A 22,299-nucleotide genomic window follows, 5' to 3' on the forward strand; every position below is an offset into this window, starting at 1 on the left:
AAAAACCGTATGGCATTCCTTTCCTTCTGCGCCCTGCCGTGTGCCCGTACAGTAGTTTACGACCACATATGGGGTGTTTCTGTAAACTACAGAATCAGGGCCATAAATATTGAGTTTTGTTTGGCTGTTAACCCTTGCTTTGTAACTAGAAAAAATTCTAAAAAAATGGAAAATCTGCCGAAAAAGGGAAATTTTGAAATTGTATCTCTATTTTCCATTAATTCTTGTAGAACACCTAAAGGGTTAACAAAGTTTGTAAAATCAGTTTTGAGTACCTTGAGGGGTGTAGTTTATATAATGGGGTCATTTTTGGGTGGTTTCTATTATGTAAGCCTTGCAAAGTGACTTCAGACCTGAACTGGTCCCTAAAAATTGGGTTTTTGAAAATTTCTGAAAAATTTAAAGATTTGCTTCTAAACTTCTAAGCCTTGTAACATCCCCAAAAAATGTAATATCATTCCCAAAATGATCCAAACATGAAGTAGACATATGGGGAATGTAAAGTAATAACTATTTTTGGAGGTATTACTATGGATTATAGAAGTAGAGAAATTGAAACTTGGAAATTTGCAATTTTTTACACATTTTTGGTAAATTTGGTATTTTTTTACAAATAAAAATGAATTTTTTTTTACTTCATTTCACCAGTGTCATGAAGTACAATATGTGACAAAATAACAATCTCAGAATGGCCTGGATAAGTCAAAACGTTTTAAAGTTATCAGCACTTAAATTGACACTGGTCAGATTTGCAAAAAAATGGCCAAGTCCAGAAGGTGAAATAGGGACGAGTCCTTAAGGGGTTAAAGAGAACCTGTCGCCTCTCCTGACATGGCTGTTTTAATAGCTTATTGCATTCCCCATATAATAACAATTCTAGAACATCTATTCTTATGGCTTTAAGATGTGAAATTCCTTTATTATGTCTACTAGAAGTTCTGAATGAATTGCTAGCAGTCTGCAATAAAGGTACAGAGGGTTTGTAACTAGAGATGAGCGAATTCGATTCGCCGGTTCACCGAATTTTCCGGGAAAAATTCGATCTGAATATATTTGCGGCAAATTACATAAAAAAACGGCTATTTCCTGGCTGTTGTGAGCCTTTATTGTAGTGTAGAACACTGTGCCTTGCAGTAACGCACATAGGGAGTCTGCTTTGTTAGTGAAATTATTATTATTATTATTTATTGTTAAAGCACCATTCATTCCATAGCGCTGTACATGAGAAGAGGTATACATACATAATACAGACAATTGCACTAATCATAAACAAAACGAGTTACAAACTGGTACAGAAGGAGAGAGGGCCCTGCCCGTGAGGGCTTACAATCTACATGGTATGGGAGAAGGACACAGTAGGTGCGGGTGAAGTTGGTCATGGCGGTATAGAGACAGCAGGGTCACTGGTTGTAGGCTTGTCTGAAGAGGTGGGTTTTCAGGTTTCTTTTGAAGGATTCCACTGTAGGTGAGAGTCTGATATGTTGGGGTAGCGAGTTTCAGGGAATGGGGGAAAAGCGGGAGAAACCTCTGGAAGCTCGGAGAGTGCGTGTGGAAATGTATCGGGAAAGTAGCTCAGAGATGTAGATAGGGGACAGGTTATGGACAACCTTTTATGTATTTGTTAGTACTTTGAAGTGAATTCCCTGGCCAATAGGGGAGCCAGTGAAGGGATTGGCAGAGGGGAGAGGCAGAGGAGTAATAGGGTAAGAGGTAAATTAGTTGGGCAGCAGAGTTGAGGATAGATTGGAGGGGTGTGAGAGTGCTAGATGGAAGGCCAAAGAGGAGAGTGTTGCAGTAGTCTAGGCGGGAGATGATGAGGGCATGTACAAGCATTTTCGCAGATTCAAAGTTAAGGAAAGCGCGGATGCGGGAGATGTTTTTGAGTTGGAGGCGGCAAGTGGTGAAGAGGGCTTGGCAGAATCCAAGGTCACTCCAAGGCAGTGGACTTGGTTGACTGGGGATAGTGTGCAGCTATTGATCGTGATAGATAGGTCTGTTGGGGGGGTTGAGCAAGATGGGGGAAAGATGATGAATTCTGTTTTATCCATGTTAAGTTTTAGAAAGTGAAAGGCGAAGAAGGATGATATAGAATATAGACATTGTGGGATTCTTTATAGTAAGGTGGTGATGTCTGGACCAGAGAGGTAGATTTGTGTTTGTCAGCATAAGAGTGATACTGAAAGCCATGGGACTCGTCCCAGGCCAAAAGTGTAGATAGAGAAGAGCAGGGGTCCTAGGACAGAGCATTGCGGGACACCAACAGAGAGGGAATGAGACGAGGAGGTGGTGCGGGAGTGGGAGACGCAAAATGTCTGTTCTGTGAGGTATGATGTGATCCAGGAGAGGGCCAGGTCAGTGATGCCAAGAGATGATTGAGTTTGCAACAGAAGGGAGTGGTCAGCAGTGTCGAAGGCAGAGGACAGGTCAAGGAGAAGGAGGACAGAGTATTGTTTCTTGGTTTTGGCTGTTAGTAGGTGATTGGTGACTTGGTAAGGGCAGTCTCAGTCGAGTGGTGGGGTCAGAAGCCAGATTGTAGGCAGTCAAAGAGGGAGCAGGAGGAGAGATGAAAGGACAGTTCTGAATGGACATGTTGTTCAAGTATCTTTGAGGCATACGGAAGAAGTTATATGGGGCGATAACTGGACAAAGAAGATGGGTTAAGTGAAGGTTTTTTGAGGATGGGTGTAATGGTAGCATGTTTAAAAGCAGAGGGGAAGACACGAGAGGTTAGTGATAGGTTGAAGAGATGAGTTAGGGCTGGGATAAACACTGTGGTGAGGTTAGGGATGAGGTGAGGTGGGATGGGATTGGGTCAAGTGCACAGGTGGTCAGATGAGATCTGGAGAGTAGAGTGGACAGTTTTTCTTCTGTAATGGTGGAGAAGCGGGTTTCGGGAGAAGAGAACCGAGCAGTTGTGTAGAGGATCTCTGGGGACTGTGTACTGAAGATTTCTCTGATGTTGACTATCTTTTGTTTGAAGTATTTGGCAAAGTCCTCGGCTGAGATGAGATGAGATGAGATGAGAGGAGAGGGTGGGGGCGCTGGGGGACGGAGAAGGGAGTTAAAAGTGTTAAAAAGTTGTTTAGGGCTGTGAGCCAGGGAAGATATGAAAGATGAGAAGTAGGCCTGTTTTGCATCAGCGAGTGAGGATTTGAATATGAGGGGGATTGCTTGTATGCTGTGAAATGATCTTTAGAATGGGATTTCTTCCATCGCCACTCAGCAGCCCTGGAAGCTTGTCTGAGTTTTTTGGTCAGGTTGGTGTGCCAGGGTTGTCTGTTAATTTTTCGGGTTTTGTTGTGTGTGAGGGGGCAACAGTGTCCATTGCTGTACTTATTGTGGTGTTATATAGGGTGGTGGACATAAGCCATAAGCTTCTAAAGGATTGAATTACAGAGCTGTCTAATGACTATTTGGATCCCCAAATAATCGTTCCCTGCACTTGTAAATCACTTTCCTATCAATGTCCCTAGCGCCTTCTAACATCTCTCCCTGCACTAAGATGTTGTGAAATGATTACTATCCTTTCCCTGCACTTATAAATCGCTTTTTCTGTCTTTTTTTCCCCACAATAGTTTTTCCAATAGCTGTCACTAGCACCTTTACACATCTGTCCCTGCACTCTGAACACTGGAAAATGTCTCACTCTAAGATGGCCGACATAGTTATAGGGCTGTGACATCACAGGGCTGGCTGGTTGCTGATTGGCTGCATGCAGGCATGTCAATCTGGGTGATCCCGCCTTCCCAGAGTTTCTTGCCCCATGTCTTCAGTCCTCACACGTGTAGCTGCCATTTTAGGAAAAATGTGATTTGTTACCACGAAGCGCGCTTAAATTCGCATTAGCTGTGAATCAAATTTTTCCTGAAATTCTAAACAAATCCACTTTGTCAGCTTCGATTCGCTCATCTCTAGTTTTAACCAGTTGGGGGTGGGTACCTGCGCAGTCTAACAATGGCAGCACTGACTGGATAGAGTGAGACTGTGCAAGTACACCCCCCCAACTGGTTAACACCCCTCTGTACCCTTACTGCAGACTGCTAGCAATTTATTCTTCTAGTAGAAATAATAAAGGAATGGAACAACATCGAACTGTAAGACTAGATTCACCAGAATTGCAGGATGCTATTAAAACAGGCATGTCAGGAGTGGTGACAGGACCTCTTTAAAACTTTTTCAGTAAGAGAATTTATTTTTTAGAGACCTTGAAATCAGTTCATATAAGTTCCCCACAAAACATGCTACAGAGTAGCTATAGTGCTACTTGCTATCTAATACATGACCAGTCCACAGCCGTTAGAGTAGGTACTGCCTACTTGTTCTGTGTTCTGGCTAATATGTAACTTTATGATATCCAAACACCTTTTTCATTAACCCTTTAAAAGGATTATCCTAAATGGATTAAGTTGCATGCATGTCATTTGGTGGTATTGCCTGCCCCAAATCAGCCCAGTTACCATTGCGAAGAACCACTATAAGCAAGTATCATTTGCTGTTGGGGACTGGCACAGTTAATAGCTATTTCAATAAAATCCCATGAAATGCCACAGAATAGTGTAAATTCTCACAAGGAATCACAGTTTACTGGATATGAGATCACTATTAGGGACCTGTCTATTCAAAGGGGTGGTATCTAATAGCCAAGCACGCTATTCCATTCGTTTTTCTAGTTTTTATGGCCAAATAACAAGTTACTAGATTAAATGCTATTAAATACACTAAATAAAGATAATAAAACTGATCTGTACCTGGAAACCTAATTTCCAATACTTCTTAATCTATTGCCAAATAAACAGACGTTGTGATAATGTGGCATATGTTGTGTGGCATATTTCTTCCATCAATTTGATATTTTGCATTTTTGAAATTCTTTTTTCGAAAAAAGTATCATCTTTTTCTATTTTATATTCTTTGCTGGTATTTATAGCCGTCTTTTGATATTGTCATTATTGCTGCTTGACAAAATGGCCCTCTCTAGTCTGAAATGTGACAGTCTAGTTGACAACTGTGAGATGCAGAAAAAACACACCTGACATTTATATAGTGAACTCCTATTGTTTATGTCTTCATACTTCATAACTCTATTATCCTGATGGTGGAACAACAGTTGACAGAATAAAGTAGATACTACGCCATTTGCATAAGTGAACCAATTGTGGGTAGAAAAATAGTTAAATCAACATACTGATTTTCAGGGCTGAAAAGATGTCTACACTACTTTGTTCAGATTTTCTGTTTTCAAGCTGTAAAACCTAAACTTATTACAATTTTCATACTTTTAGACTTGCAGATTAGGCAGAAAAAGAAATTTAAACAAGTGTTCAAATGTTTGTGTTTTCAGTAGCCTAAATGTGCTATTCAATTTGAGTGCAAAACCGATTCATCAGGAGTATAAACAATAGCTAATTTCCATGTTGCTGCCTTTAGTCACACCCACACTGTCCCACTTTTTGCCCCGGTCATAAATAGTCCCAAATTTAAGAGTCAGCATTTAGAGGAACAAATAGTTGACATTAGTACTGGGTAATTTTTCAAGAATGAAAATTATTTATTGACTTATGTTTTTTTGTTTTTTTTATTAAGGGTGTTCTACCATGGATGATTTAAAATAAAATCATAATCAGACATATAGTACACGACAGTCTCTTACTAACAAAGCTAAACCCAGCCCTGTACCTCACATGGATCCTGAGATCTCCACATTTATTGCTCCAATTGTTCTGCTAGATTTATTTCAAGTTGGCAGCTGAGGGGGCATGTCCTTTCTGTTGTAGCTCTTTCCCTTAAACTGCCACAGCTTCTAACAGTAGATATGGCTGGTGAGAGTTAAAAATGAAAACTGAGTGCATGCGACCTTATCTCAATGAGAGGAACAAGAAATAAGGAAAAGAACAAACAGCAGATACAATTACATTCTATTCAATAGCTCACTGAACAAAATTTTAAATTACATGCAATTACAAAAGTATTCAGACCCAGCTGATTGTTTGGAAAATGTAGAATATTTTTTTACGATACAATGCCTCTAAAGGGGTTATCCCATGATTAATGTTAAAAAAAAAAATCAGACATCATATAGTACATGGCAAGCTCTTTTTAAGGCCTCATGCATACAGCCGTTCCATGCATTGGGGACCGCAATTGTTGCGGTCCCCAATGCACAGGCAACATCCGTGCGGCCGGGATGGAACGAGACCCATTTAACTTGAATGGGCCCATGATCCATCCGCACTGTAAAAAAAAATTGAACATTTTTTTTACAATTTTTTAGCGGTGCAGAGGCATGGATAGAAACACCATGGCAGCACTCCATAGTGCTTTGGTGGGCTTCCGATCCGTGCTTCCGTTCCGTACTGCACCGCATCTCCCAGATTGCGAACCCATTCAAGTAAATGGGTCCGCATCCGTGATGCGGGGTGCACACGGTCGGTGCAACGGCTGTGTGCATGAGGAATAACAAAGCAAAAACCAGCCCTGTACCTAACATGAATCCAGAGATCTCCCCATTCATTGCTCTGCTAGATTTATATCAAGCTGAAAGCTCAAGGGGAGAGTCTTTTCTGCTGCAGCTCAGGGGTCTGTCTATTTTACTGCAACTCTCTCCCTATAACCGCTCAGAAGGCAGTTGAAGGATGAAACTTAGCATGTGCGGCCATCTCAGTGAGCAGGTCAAAGAAATAGGAAAATAAACAAACCACAGATGGTGTCTTTACAAAATGTTTAATTACATGCAATTACAAAAGTATTTAGATCTACACTGAGTTATTACCCAGCTTTTCCAGTTTCAGATATTATCACTGACTTTCTACATAATTATTACATAATATTCACTATATTGCTATATATTCAAACTAATATATAGCAATATAGCGAATATTATGTAATAATTATGTAGAAAGTCAGTGATAATATCTGACACGGTAAAATGGAGCTACACGCTATTTTATGCGATTTATCTGAAACAAATCAAGAAAGCTTTTAATTGTTTTGTCAGACAAATTTTTGTGAAATTCTTAATAAATCCAGTACGTTCAGAAGTGATTCGCTCATCTTTAACCAAGACCTAAACCCATCTCAACTAACTAGAACTAATTTCCATGGGATCAGTTCAGCATTAAACAATTGGTATTGTTCATTTTTTCTACTTTGACTGAGAGACTATGCTCCCTTCTTCCAACATTAACTAGCATACAGTAGTTGTTTATGTTGCAAAACTTGTTGGAAGGGGGGGGGGAGAGTTTGCCTCCTAAACATAATGTAGAGGAAGAACATTGGTAGAATACCATTCATAAATCTCCATTATTAAAGAATTTCTCTCATAATACACATTTATCACTTAAAAGGGGGCTAAATACAAGGCACTTACTAATGTATTGTTATTATCCATATTGCTTCCTATGCTGGCTGGATTCATTTTCCATCACATTATACACTGATCATTTCCATGGTTACGACCACCCTACAATCCAGCAGCAGTGTCCATGCATGCATACTATAGGAAAAGCACCAGTCTATTTTAGCTCCCATGGTCCTGGTCACCAGAGAGGCATTTGTTCTCCCCAGAGCCGTATACTAACTGTGGGTTTTCCCGAGAGAGCACATGTGTTAAACAGCAGTAAATGTATCAGAAAATCTCAGTGGGCCACGCCTAAAGATCCTGCCCCTTGCCTAGGGACCTGGAACCTTTGTAGTGAGAACACACCTGAAATGGAACATCTCCGGTGTGATAGCTACACGTGTGAAAGGCAAGCGCCAGTATATCTCCGGACCTGATAATCCGGAAATATTCTGGAGTTAAGGTGTGAAAACAACAATACAAACACAGCATATACCAATATACCATAAATGTCTGGATCTCACCTCTCACTGCTTGTCATCTGCCAAGGAATTAAAAATAATTAGTGCAGCAATTATTATAACTGAATTATTAATTTAAATATTTCCTCTCACCAGGTTGGGCCTCTTTATCCCTGACCAATTGATGTAAACTTGTCAAATGTAATGAATTAGCTAATGTATATTGTACTGCCAGTCTTGACAGTGTGTGGGCTGTCGGTAGCTTCTGTGTGAATAATAGATAATCCATACACATATGGCCTTGTCAGTGAATTATCAAGCAGAGGTGATCGAGAAAACAGTTATTGACCATTAATGAATATATGGGTGAACTGACCAACTTATTATGAATCGTTTTTTGCTCTAACATACACTTTCTTATTACATTAGAGGGTAATTATTACTCAGAACGTTAAAACGGATGACAAGCTTATTTATAGCTGCACGAAAGATGTATTCAGAGACAGCAAGCTTAGGATGCATCTATAAAAATTAATTATTCTCTTTCAGTTGATACAAATGACATAACATTTACTAAATGCTTCATAATAATTTACAATCAACAGTATACTAAGAATGACTATAATGAGTATTACTAATCATTACTTTAGTATTACTGTGCTTCTTTATTTACTATCTGAACCAAACAATATGAAGGCTCAGTTCAGAGAAATAACGTTGACCACTTACAGTCAGATATGTACCAAACACGTAACACAGAGGGAGATTTATCAAGACCAACACATCTTACCAGGATGATGTCGCGCGACACATGTAGCAGTGTAGTTGTGCCCTATGTGTCGTGCAACTTATTGTCACGCGACACATGTCGTCGTGTAGCCCTAGCCTAAAGCTGATCTACAGCAGTGAAAAAAAATGGCTGGGTTGTTATGGAAACCTGGAGTAAAACTGTGTGTATGTGGAGACTAAGGGCCATGCAAGCTTCTATTGGCTGATAAGGGACATATGACTGTGTGTATGGCAGTTGGGATATGAAGAGAAAGACTTGTAGGCATCTATTGGCTAATGCAGGACATTTTTTGGGAATATCTCAGAAACATACATACATAAATACATATATACGTCCTTCTTTATATACGTACAGTACAGACCAAAAGTTTGGACACACCTTCTCATTCAAAGAGTTTTCTTTATTTTCATGACTATGAAAATTGTAGATTCACACTGAAGGCATCAAAACTATGAATTAACACATGTGGAATTATATACATGACAAAAAAGTGTGAAACAACTGAAATATGTCATATTCTAGGTTCTTCAAAGAAGTCACCTTTTGCTTTGATTACTGCTTTGCACACTCTTGGCATTCTCTTGATGAGCTTCAAGAGGTAGTCCCCTGAAATGGTTTTCACTTCACAGGTGTGCCCTGTCAGGATTAATAAGTGGGATTTCTTGCCTTATAAATGGGGTTGGGACCATCAGTTGCGTTGAGGAGAAGTCAGGTGGATACACAGCTGATAGTCCTACTCAATAGACTGTTAGAATTTGTATTATGGCAAGAAAAAAGCAGCTAAATAAAGAAAAACGAGTGGCCATCATTACTTTAAGAAATGAAGGTCAGTCAGTCAGCCAAAAAATTGGGAAAACTTTGAAAGTAAGGGCTATTTGACCATGAATGAGAGTGATGGGGTGCTGTGCCAGATGACCTGGCCTCCACAGTCACCGGACCTGAACCCAATCGAGATGGTTTGGGGTGAGCTGGACCGCAGAGTTAAGGCAAAAGGGCCAACAAGTGCTAAGCATCTCTGGGAACTCCTTCAAGACTGTTGGAAGACCATTTCAGGGGACTACCTCTTGAAGCTCATCAAGAGAATGCCACACCTTACCAGGATGATGTCGCGCGACACATGTAGCAGTGTAGTTGTGCCCTATGTGTCGTGCAACTTATTGTCACGCGACACATGTCGTCGTGTAGCCCTAGCCTAAAGCTGATCTACAGCAGTGAAAAAAAATGGCTGGGTTGTTATGGAAACCTGGAGTAAAACTGTGTGTATGTGGAGACTAAGGGCCTGTGAGCTTCTATTGGCTGATAAGGGACATATGACTGTGTGTATGGCAGTTGGGATATGAAGAGAAAGACTTGTAGGCATCTATTGGCTAATGCAGGACATTTTTTGGGAATATCTCAGGAACATACATACATAAATACATATATACGTCCTTCTTTTTATACGTACAGTACAGACCAAAAGTTTGGACACACCTTCTCATTCAAAGAGTTTTCTTTATTTTCATGACTATGAAAATTGTAGATTCACACTGAAAGCATCAAAACTATGAATTAACACATGTGGAATTATATACATGACAAAAAAGTGTGAAACAACTGAAATATGTCATATTCTAGGTTCTTCAAAGTAGTCACCTTTTGCTTTGATTACTGCTTTGCACACTCTTGGCATTCTCTTGATGAGCTTCCCAAGAGGTAGTCCCCTGAAATGGTTTTCACTTCACAGGTGTGCCCTGTCAGGTTTAATAAGTGGGATTTCTTGCCTTATAAATGGGGTTGGGACCATCAGTTGCGTTGAGGAGAAGTGAGGTGGATACACAGCTGATAGTCCTACTGAATAGACTGTTAGAATTTGTATTATGGCAAGAAAAAAGCAGCTAAATAAAGAAAAACGAGTGGCCATCATTACTTTAAGAAATGAAGGTCAGTCAGTCAGCCAAAAAATTGGGAAAACTTTGAAAGTAAGGGCTATTTGACCATGAATGAGAGTGATGGGGTGCTGTGCCAGATGACCTGGCCTCCACAGTCACCGGACCTGAACCCAATCGAGATGGTTTGGGGTGAGCTGGACCGCAGAGTTAAGGCAAAAGGGCCAACAAGTGCTAAGCATCTCTGGGAACTCCTTCAAGACTGTTGGAAGACCATTTCAGGGGACTACCTCTTGAAGCTCATCAAGAGAATGCCACATCTTACCAGGATGATGTCGCGCGACACATGTAGCAGTGTAGTTGTGCCCTATGTGTCGTGCAACTTATTGTCACGCGACACATGTCGTCGTGTAGCCCTAGCCTAAAGCTGATCTACAGCAGTGAAAAAAAATGGCTGGGTTGTTATGGAAACCTGGAGTAAAACTGTGTGTATGTGGAGACTAAGGGCCTGTGAGCTTCTATTGGCTGATAAGGGACATATGACTGTGTGTATGGCAGTTGGGATATGAAGAGAAAGACTTGTAGGCATCTATTGGCTAATGCAGGACATTTTTTGGGAATATCTCAGGAACATACATACATAAATACATATATACGTCCTTCTTTATATACGTACAGTACAGACCAAAAGTTTGGACACACCTTCTCATTCAAAGAGTTTTCTTTATTTTCATGACTATGAAAATTGTAGATTCACACTGAAGGCATCAAAACTATGAATTAACACATGTGGAATTATATACATGACAAAAAAGTGTGAAACAACTGAAATATGTCATATTCTAGGTTCTTCAAAGTAGTCACCTTTTGCTTTGATTACTGCTTTGCACACTCTTGGCATTCTCTTGATGAGCTTCAAGAGGTAGTCCCCTGAAATGGTTTTCACTTCACAGGTGTGCCCTGTCAGGTTTAATAAGTGGGATTTCTTGCATTATAAATGGGGTTGGGACCATCAGTTGCGTTGAGGAGAAGTGAGGTGGATACACAGCTGATAGTCCTACTGAATAGACTGTTAGAATTTGTATTATGGCAAGAAAAAAGCAGCTAAATAAAGAAAAACGAGTGGCCATCATTACTTTAAGAAATGAAGGTCAGTCAGTCAGCCAAAAAATTGGGAAAACTTTGAAAGTAAGGGCTATTTGACCATGAATGAGAGTGATGGGGTGCTGTGCCAGATGACCTGGCCTCCACAGTCACCGGACCTGAACCCAATCGAGATGGTTTGGGGTGAGCTGGACCGCAGAGTTAAGGCAAAAGGGCCAACAAGTGCTAAGCATCTCTGGGAACTCCTTCAAGACTGTTGGAAGACCATTTCAGGGGACTACCTCTTGAAGCTCATCAAGAGAATGCCAAGAGTGTGCAAAGCATTAATCAAAGCAAAAGGTGGCTACTTTGAAGAACCTAGAATATGACATATTTTCAGTTGTTTCACACTTGTTTGTTATGTATATAATTCCACATGTGTTAATTCATAGTTTTGATGCCTTCATAGTCATGAAAATAAAGAAAACTCTTTGAATGAGAAGGTGTGTCCAAGGTGTGTCCAAACCTTTGGTCTGTACTGTATATAGATAAGGTTCTGTAGTATTAAAAGTAGCATTGCACGTAGATAAATACATATGCTTCATGTTATTTGCCAAAAATAAATAGGAATGCATTTGCATCTATAACTCATATGTCAAATGTAAAGTAGGAAAAGCTGGGCTGCAATTTGCACTTTCCAGGTTAACAAATAGACCTGGTACACAGTGGTCATGATAAACTCTCCAGCAGTGTCAGGTTATTTTCAGCATTTTGCAGAGTCTAAATTAGTTCAGTTTGTCAGAGCAAGGTAGAAGGGGCAGTGTTATATAGAAAATGGCACGACAAGCCTACCTGTAAGATAAAGCAGCTATCACTATACTGCTAATGCATACAATCTATTTTCATAATGATCATGGCATCAGCAGGCAGGATTCACGGAAAATTAGATGAAAAAATAATTGAATATTTTATAACCTATTCTGTAATGATCCACTTTTGTAGAAATTTCCAAGACTGTCTCATTGATCTGAATGGGGCTTGCAGAAATCCACGTGCTTCCTGCCAAAACAACCCTATTCCGATGTTAAGAACTGATTTTCAGTTGCAGAAATGTCATGTGTGACTCTACCTTCAGACATACTGTATAAATCTAATTATTCAGAAAGGTCAGTGTGATGAGAACTCTGCATGTGGACATGTACCCTAACACAGGTCAGTAACTGTTAGTAGCAGAAGTAACGATAATGGGGATGAGTGAATATTCCAGAAGGTATTTCATGGTAAATAAATCGGGCACTCCACGCAGTAAATACCATCTTTTTTTGCTTTATAACATGCACTTTTTAGCAAGAAAGAAATCTTGCTAAAAAGTGTCTGCATCTTATAATTAGCAGTCACAGAGATCCAGCATGGCCAGAACAACCCTGGCTACTTCCTTAATGATACGACAGCACATCTGAACTGAACTCTCTCTCCCTGCCTGACACCGATCTGCGTAATCAGTGGCAGCAGGAGAACACATGGGGAGAAGTGTCCTATGTAGTGTTGATCGAGCATGCTCGGCCGAACACCTGTTCGGATCGAGCATCTCGATGCTCGGCACATGGCGGTATGCAGCCAATAAACGTGCAGGTAAGTACTACCCTCACTATAATGCCAGTAACCATGTTGGCTTCTGGCATCACAGTGATTGGCTGACCGTAACGCGTCATTGGGTGCTTTATAGCACTCAATGTCGCATTTTCGTCTCATTCGTAGTCAGGGAGAACTGAGCATAGGAAGGGACAGAGAGTGTAGGGAGCGTAATTGAATATTTTTTTGTATAAAAACGTTTCAGAGACCCAAAAGTCCTTGTAAGGATTATTGTGTGTGACAGCTGCAATATATGTTTGTAGCGTAACCTGAGCCAAATTGTTCAATGTTAGGGAGAGCTGTGCATAGGAAAGGACAGACAGTGTAATAGGAAGATTTTTATACAAAAAACTTTTCATAGACCCAAAAGTCCTTTTAAGGACTATTGTGTGTGACAGCAGCAATATATATTTTTAGCGCATCCTGCACTAAATATCGTGTAATAGGCCGCTGCGGACAGCTAAATTATTTGCGCCACATCTTCTGTGTAAAGTGTAGGCATCCCTAAAATATCAGTGACATCCAGTGTACTTTTTCCGTAGATGGTGTCCGCTGCAAACACTTAAATTACCCGCGCCACATCTCCTGTTTAAAGTGTGTGCATCCCTAAAATATCAGTGACACCTAGAATACTTTTTCCGTAGACACTGCGAACAGTGATATTACCTGTGGAACCTGTCCTGTATGACGTTTCCTCAGCACAAATACCTTTGTAAAAAAATTTGCGCATACACTTCCAAATCCTACGCTACTGTACGTGTGACATACTTTGAAGCATACAGTACAGACCAAAAGTTTGGACACACCTTCTGATTCAAAGAGTTTTCTTTATTTTCATGACTATGAAAATTGTAGATTCACACTGAAGGCATCAAAACTATGAATTAACACATGTGGAATTATATACATAACAAACAAGTGTGAAACAACTGAAAATATGTAATATTCTAGGTTCTTCAAAGTAGCCACCTTTTGCTTTGATTACTGATTTGCACACTCTTGGCATTCTCTTGATGAGCTTCAAGAGGTAGTCCCCTGAAATGGTTTTCACTTCACCGGTGTGCCCTGTCAGGTTTAATAAGTGGGATTTCTTGCCTGATAAATGGGGTTGGGACCATCAGTTGCGTTGAGGAGAAGTCAGGTGGATACACAGCTGATAGTCCTACTGAATAGACTGTTAGAATTTGTATTATGGCAAGAAAAAAGCAGCTAAGTAAAGAAAAACGAGTGGCCATCATTACTTTAAGAAATGAAGGTCAGTCAGTCAGCCCAAAAATTGGGAAAACTTTGAAAGTAAAGGCTATTTGACCATGAAGGAGAGTGATGGGGTGCTGCGCCAGATGACCTGGCCTCCACAGTCACCGGACCTGAACCTAATCGAGATGGTTTGGGGTGAGCTGGACCGCAGAGTGAAGGCAAAAGGGCCAACAAGTGCTAAGCATCTCTGGGAACTCCTTCAAGACTGTTGGAAGACCATTTCAGGGGACTACCTCTTGAAGCTCATCAAGAGAATACCAAGAGTGTGCAAAGCAGTAATCAAAGCAAAAGGTGGCTACTTTGAAGAACCTAGAATATGACATTTTTTTTTTTTATTTCACACTTGTTTGTTATGTATATAATTCCACATGTGTTAATTCATAGTTTTGATGCCTTCATAGTCATGAAAATAAAGAAAACTCTTTGAATGAGAAGGTGTGTCCAAACTTTTGGTCTGTACTGTATATCACATTTAAAATGAAGAAGGTGAGCGGTAAGGAATAGGGAAGTGGCCGTGGCCCTGGGTGCAGAGAAACTGTTCCTGCTGCCAGAGCACAAGAAGAACAATCATCCACGATACTTAGCTTCATGTCCCAGTTTGCAGGGCGGCGCAGGACAATGCTCATGAAGTCAGACCAGTGCGAGCCGGTGGTCGGTTGGATTGCAGCAGATAATGCTTCCAGTCGGTTAAGCACCACCCTGTCTTCCAGCAAGTCCAGTATCAGTAGCCAGGAGTCTGGTCAACACAATCCTCACCCTGACACTCCTTCCACCCACCATGTACAGTCTGGCCAAACAAGTGATTCCACACTCGGATATTCCGAGGACCTCTTTTCGTCGCTATTACTTGATTTGGCCCTCTCGCCAAGCATGCCTGAAGAAGGACATGAGATCTTGTGCCCTGATTCCCATCTCTTGAGCATCTACAGTCACAAGAACATGATGGTGGGGAATGGCAATTAGTGTTTAATGAGATGGATGATGGGGTAGATGTTCCGCAGTATGGCGCTTTTTTGAATAAAGTGCGGACGACAAAAGAATAGTAGTTTGCAACCTGTGCCATACGAAAATGAGCCGGGCGTGAACACTAGCATCCTTACCACCACCAGCATGGCATCCAAGCACCTTAATAAGTGGGACGAACGCCTTGGTCCACAATCTGTGTCTGCGGGTCACACCACTGCCTCCTTTTCCCCTATGCTACGTGCTGGCCAATCCCCTGTCAAAGACGCAGGCCCGGATGCCTCCCGCCCTGCACCTGGACCTTTGCAAGCACCATCAGCGACCACATCCACTTCCGTGTCCCAGCGCAGCATCCAAATGACTTTACCCAGGCCTTTGAACGCATGCGAAAATACCCAGCCAACCGCCCACAGGCCATAGCACTAAATGCTCAGATTTCCAAATTACTGGCCCTGGAAATGTTGCCATTTAGGCTTGTGGACTCGGCGGCCGCCCCTCATTACGCAGTCCCCAGCCTCCACTATTTTTCAAGGTGTGCCGTGCCCGCCTTACGCCAACATTTGTCCCGTAACATCACACGTACCCTGATTAACGCAGTTACTGGGAAGGTCCACTTAACCACGGACACATGCACAAGTGCATTCGGCCAGGGACTCTAAATTTCCCTAATGACACACTGGGTGAATATTGTGGAGGCCGGGAGTGAGTCGTTGGGATGGCAAAGTTGCTACCTATGCCAAGGATTGAGGGCCCTACGTCGATCAGGGTTTCCGTCAGCACCTACGTTAGTGGCTTCAACCCCCACTTCTCCTCCTCCACCTCCTCCTCCACTTCCACCTCAGAATTATCCGTGTGCAGCACCAGTCAGTCATCAGTTGGTAGATGGAAGCAGTGTAGCACTGCAGTGGGGAAGCGGAAACAGGCCGCGCTTAAGCTGATATGCTTAAGGGACAAACAGCACACCACCGCAGAGCTGTGGCAGGGGATAAGAGACCAGACTGAGCTGTGGATCTCGTCACTCAACCTGCAACCAGGCATGGTTGTGTCTGATAATGGCCATAACTTGGTGGTGGATTTGGAGCTCGGCAAGCTCAGACACATACCATGCCTAGCCCACGTGTTCAACCTTGTGGTTCAGCGGTTTCTCAAAACCAACCCCAATTTGCCAGAGCTACTGGTGAAGGTGCGCCGCATGTTTGCACATTTCCGCAAGTCATTGACTGCTTCAGCCGGTCTGTCAACGCTGTAGCAGCGCTTGAAATTGACAGCTCACCGGCTGTTGTGCGAAGTGAGCACGCTCTGGAACTCCACGTTCCGCATGTTGGCCAGGCTTTGTGAGCAGCAGAGGGCAGTAGTGGAATACCAGCTGCAACATGGTCGTCGCCTTTCCAGTCAGCTTCCGCTATTCACAAGCGAGGAGTAAACATGGATGTCAGACCTCTGTGAGGTTTTAAGAAACTTTGAGTAATCAACACAGATGGTGAGCGGCAATAACGCTATTATCAGCGTAACCATCCCACTGTGTCTACTCAAAAGCTCGCTGCTCAGAATTGACGACAACGCTTTGCGTGTAGAAGAGGTGGAAATGGGGGAAGACATTATACAGGGTGATAGCCAGACCACCTTCAGTTTGTCTTCTTAGCGCGAATTGGACGATGAAGAGGAGGAGGAGCAGGAGACGATTGCCTCCGCTACAGAGGGTAGTACACATGGAAGTTTTATTCCATCTGTTCAGCGTGGGTGGGCAGGAGGAAGAGGATAAGAAGATTGACAGTGATCCTCCTGATGACAGTGAAGTCTTGCCTGTTGGTTCTCTGGCACACATGGCTGACTTCAAGTTAGGCTGCCTTTCCCGCGACCTGAGCGTTATACGCATTTTAGACAACACAGATTACTGGTTGTTCACCCTTCTCGACCCCCACTACAAAGAGAACTTCTCATCTCTCATTCCTTTGGTGGAGAGGACGAGCAAAACGGTGCAATACCAGAAGGTCCTTGATGAAAAATTGCTCCAAAAATTTCCATCTGACAACGCTGGCGGCAGAGTCCGTAGTTCCTTGGCCAACCGAGGAGGGGAGACAAGGGGAACACACAGCGGTTCCAACAGAGGCAGGGCAACACTCTCCAAAGCCTTGGACAGTTTCATGACACCCCGCCAGCACCCTCACCCTTATGCGCGGCCTACTGTCACAAGAAGAGAAAAATTTGGGAAGAAGGTGAAGGAGTACTGTACATAGCAGACCGTGTCAGCGTCCTCAATGATCCCTCAGTGCCTTACAACTACTGGGTGTCCAAGCTGGACACGTGGCACGAACTGGCGCTCTACGCTTTAGAGGTGCAGGCCTGCCCTGCCGCCAGCGTTTTGTCTGAGCGGGTATTTAGTGCTGCTGGTGGCATTATAACAGATAAGCGTATCTGATTGTCAACTGAAAAGGCTGACAGGTTGACTCTTATGAAAATGAACAAGGCCTGGATTGACCATGACTTCTCGACTTCACCAGCAGAAAGCTGATGAACATAAAGGCACTTTAAATGTGTTGTTTATAATGTACTGAATACACTGTATTCCCATACACCCCTTCCACCACAAACAATGGTATATGTTTGAATCTTCCTTTTCTCATCCTCCTTCTCCTCTTCCATCATATCAACACATGCTTATTCGTCGCATATAATGCTCTCGCATATATGCCCTTCGCATATAATGTTTTACAGGGTCAGCTCACCCGCAGGCCCTCACATATAATGTTTTACAGAGTCAGCTCACCAGCAGGCCCCCACATATAATGTTTTACAGGGTCAGCTCACCAGCAGGCCCTCACATATAATTTTTTAAAGGTCAGCTCACCAGCAGGCCCTCGCATATAATGTTTTACAGGGTCAGTTCACAAACAGGCCTTTACCTACAATCTTTTACAGGGTCAGCTCACCTGAAGGCCCTCGCATATAATGTTTTAGAGGGTTATCTCACCCTCAGGCCCTCACCTACAACCTTTTAGATCGTCAGCTCACCAGCACGCCCGCACCTCAATTCTTTTACAGGTTCAGCTCATCTGAAGGCCCCCACCTATAATGTTTTAGAGGGTCAGCTCACCTGGAGGCCCTCACCTACAACCATTTAGAGGGTCAGCTCACCAGCAGGCCCGTACCTAAAATCTTTTACAGGGTCAGCTTGCCAGCAGGCCCTCGCATATAATTTTTTACAGGGTCAGCTCACCAGTAGGCCCTTGCATATCATTTTTTACAGGGTCATCTCACCAGCAGGCCTTCACCTACAATCTTTTACAGGGTCAGCTCATCTGCAGGTCCACACCTAAAATATTTTACATGGTCAGCTCACCTGCAGGCCCTCACCTAATTATACCTAATAGGTAATTTGCGTGCATGCTGCCTTGCTTGGATGGGGTAGCCGTAGCTGTTTCACAGGCTACCTCCCCGGAGTCGAACCATGGTTCCCTTGTTACCTGTGGTCACCATGGTTTGCGCTGAAAATACCATCGAAAGTTGATAGCGCAGACATCCGAATGGATCGTCGCCGTCACGGGGACGTGCGATCGGCCCCAGGTTAGCTAGAGTCACCAAAGCGGCAGCAGGCCCTCACCCATAATGTTTTAGATGGTCAGATCAGCAGGCCCTTGCTGATGTAGAAGAACTATATGTGTGTACCGGAGATCTATGTGTATAGTAGCATTGCATGTGTGTAACAGAACTCTATGGGTGTAGCAGAGCTGTTTGTGTGCAGCAGAGCCATATGTATCTAACTGAACTGTATGTGTGTAGTAGAGCTGTGTTTTTGTGTGTGTGTGTAGCAAATCTGTGTGTGTGAGTAGCAGGGCTGTATGTTTATAGTAGAGCTGTATCTGTGTATAGTAGAGCTGCATCTGTGTATGGCAGTGCTTTGAGTGTATATAGCAGAGCTCTGTGTGCGCCATAACTATGTGTGTGTGTTGGTGCGTGTGTGTGCGTGTGTGAGTGTGTGCGCCGCAGACAAATACCAAAAAATAATAATTTCTTCATTTTTTTTCTTCTAATATGTTTTTTTACTGACCATTTTGGGGTACATATAGTGTATTATATTACTTTTATTATTTTATTTTTAGGGGGAAAGATAAAAAAAAACATGCAATTTTAACATTATTTTGTGTAATTTATTTACATGTTCACTGTGTGGTATAAGTAACATTGTAACTTTACTCTGTGAGTCACTACAATGGTAATACATATGCAGTATGTATTTTGTAATATAGACTGAAGTGGGGGGGCTTCTTTAGCTGCTCATATCTTGGGGTTGGTAGTAGCTAGAGGTTGTTTTAAAGCTGACATTCTAAACTTTCAAACAAGACTAGAATCATAGCATTATCTCCACTACATCGGAAGATATAGCTGTTAGAAATCAGGATGGCAGTAAATGCATGAAAGTAAAAGTGTGTTTCACTGCTTTCACTCCCAACTTGCTTTGTAACAGCTATATCTTGAGATGTAGTGGAAATAATGCTATGCCAAAATTAAATGCTTTCAAATACCTTGTTGTATAGTATCTTGCCGCTAATATGCCTGACAAAGAGAGCATTCTACTCTTGAAATGCACTGCCAATAGACACATCCTATGTTTTATACTAATCTATCCAAGAAGTCTTCTGGGAAGTATGCCATTGTTTTGGTCAATGTTTCTTCTGTTATTTCAACATAAAGTATCTTTTAGACTTTATAGCTTTTTTTTTCAGGTGGATGCAGGCAGATTTTTTAATGAATCAATTGAGAAATATGTTAGTAACACCATTCTCTATTAAATAAAATTAAACTGTGTGAACATACAGTGACTCTTTAAATTTACAGATCAATCATATTAATATAGCAGCATATTTTTCTTTAGCGTGAGATCCCAGACAGTCCTGAACCTTTACTTATTCATGACAAAAGATTGTTCCTTAACTCTTTCATCTGACTTCTCTACAGACGGGACGGTGCATTAATATTGGTTTCATATTTATTGCATATTCCATATAACACAATGCTACAAAAACAAAGTGGAAGTAAAAAAAAAATGGCATATATATTATAACAAATATATTTCACCACAGAAGCATCATCTCTCAGGGGAAACATTTTCTCATATCTGACAACTCGTAACAACTTAGATGTTGATACACAGAACTTCTTGTTTGATCCTCTCCCAAATGTTCTTATTCTAAAGAAGCGCAGAGCCTGATGCTGTGAAATGCCATGATTTATTAAACAACATGGCCACCAGCCAGCAAAAGGCCTGCTGACTCTTCAGTGTCCTAAACAACAGCACAAACATAAAATATGATTCATAGTGCATTCTCAGACTCTATCCTTATATCTCATGAAAAGGTCTTGTGGTTACAGGGCCCTGGAGCTCTCATTCTGCATATCTAGCAGTATCTTGTCTGGTATTTTTCACCAATTTTATTTTAGACTGAGGTGTAAGTTACAGAGCAGATGGCACGACATTTCTGCCATAAGCTCTTTAGGGTGTATTGTTTTATCTTGCACATGGGTGCAGTCTCATTCCCATTTATAGATGCAATCTGTTGCATATTTTCCTGTAGATTACTTGCTTTTCTTAACAACAAAAAAAAACACAACACTCAACAGAGGAACAAGAAAAGCAAAAGTGTGAAGTCCTCTCCCAAATTTCACTAACAGGGATGAATATGTTCACGCCTCCTATAAATAAATTTACTTTGATCCTCAATATACTCCTGTATTCATTACAGCTGCTTCTGTTATATATTCATTGATTTTGATTGCAGTCCCTTTTGAATATTTTTACGTGGAAATTAAAATATTACAGTCACAGATTGTGTAATACATTTAAACAGGAAATATGTTGAGTGTTAAAAATAACTTTCACAGAATGAAACCTTGAGGGAAATAGTTTTAATATTCGTTGTATCCAACTGGCATAGCCCTTGAAACATTTCAAGGTAGGCACATTACATCCTGCTGAGACTATATTAAAAATCACTGAAGAAGTGTCCAAGACATTATTTTCTCTCATTACTGAAATAAGCAATCATATAAAAAGACATAACAAGAGACAAGACCAGGAAAGATTTCCTATAACTTTCCCGTTCTTTTTGTCTCTTCAAAGGCCTGATTTATGATCTCCAGCATTCACAAAGTGTTTGTTATCTTTTGTTTTTTTTATTCAAGGTTTTCACCAATTCAAAATAATATATAATGTATTACTGTTACTGAAATCCATGCTGACTAACAGGCAGGAGAACTGGTGAGAAACATTGCAGCAAAAAGGAAATGGATAAAACATGGTTATAAGAATGTTGGTCTTCTACCATAGGCTACAGTGTTGTGCAGTAAAAATTCTCTTTTCAGGAGAAATTTCTTCTGTTTGGATTATCACAATCCCAAAATTTCTCTAAATGAAGCATTACACAAGAGAAATTATTTTCTAACAGGCTGCTATGTTAGAATTAAGATATGACACTACGTAAAACAATGATGTAGTAGGCACCTGCTTTGCAGTTAGCACATATTATATCTAGTGTTGAGCGAAACAAAGCTAAACGAATTGACTTTGATCCAAATTTCTGGTAAAATTCAATTTGCCACAAAGGCGAATTTCCTGGTGCTTCATGATAACAAATCAATTTTTTCCTGAAATGGCAGTAAAAAAATCAAAAATGCATACTCTCCTCATCAATTTGCTTGTAGAAAGGCCGTGGAGACTATCTTGATATAAGAAAATGCTCCAAATCTAGCGTACGCTGACGTTTGACGTCACCATCACGCTGGCCAGGCACGGTGATGTTATCGGTGATAACGTTAACGCGTTCTCCCAGTGTGATAATGTGATGACATCATCACGTCACGAGATTTGGAGTGTTTTCACCCCTTATTAACCCCGCAATGTGACCCCGCAGC

The sequence above is a fragment of the Bufo bufo genome, chromosome 3 (genome assembly GCF_905171765.1).
Source record: "Bufo bufo chromosome 3, aBufBuf1.1, whole genome shotgun sequence".
Taxonomy (NCBI): domain Eukaryota; kingdom Metazoa; phylum Chordata; class Amphibia; order Anura; family Bufonidae; genus Bufo; species Bufo bufo.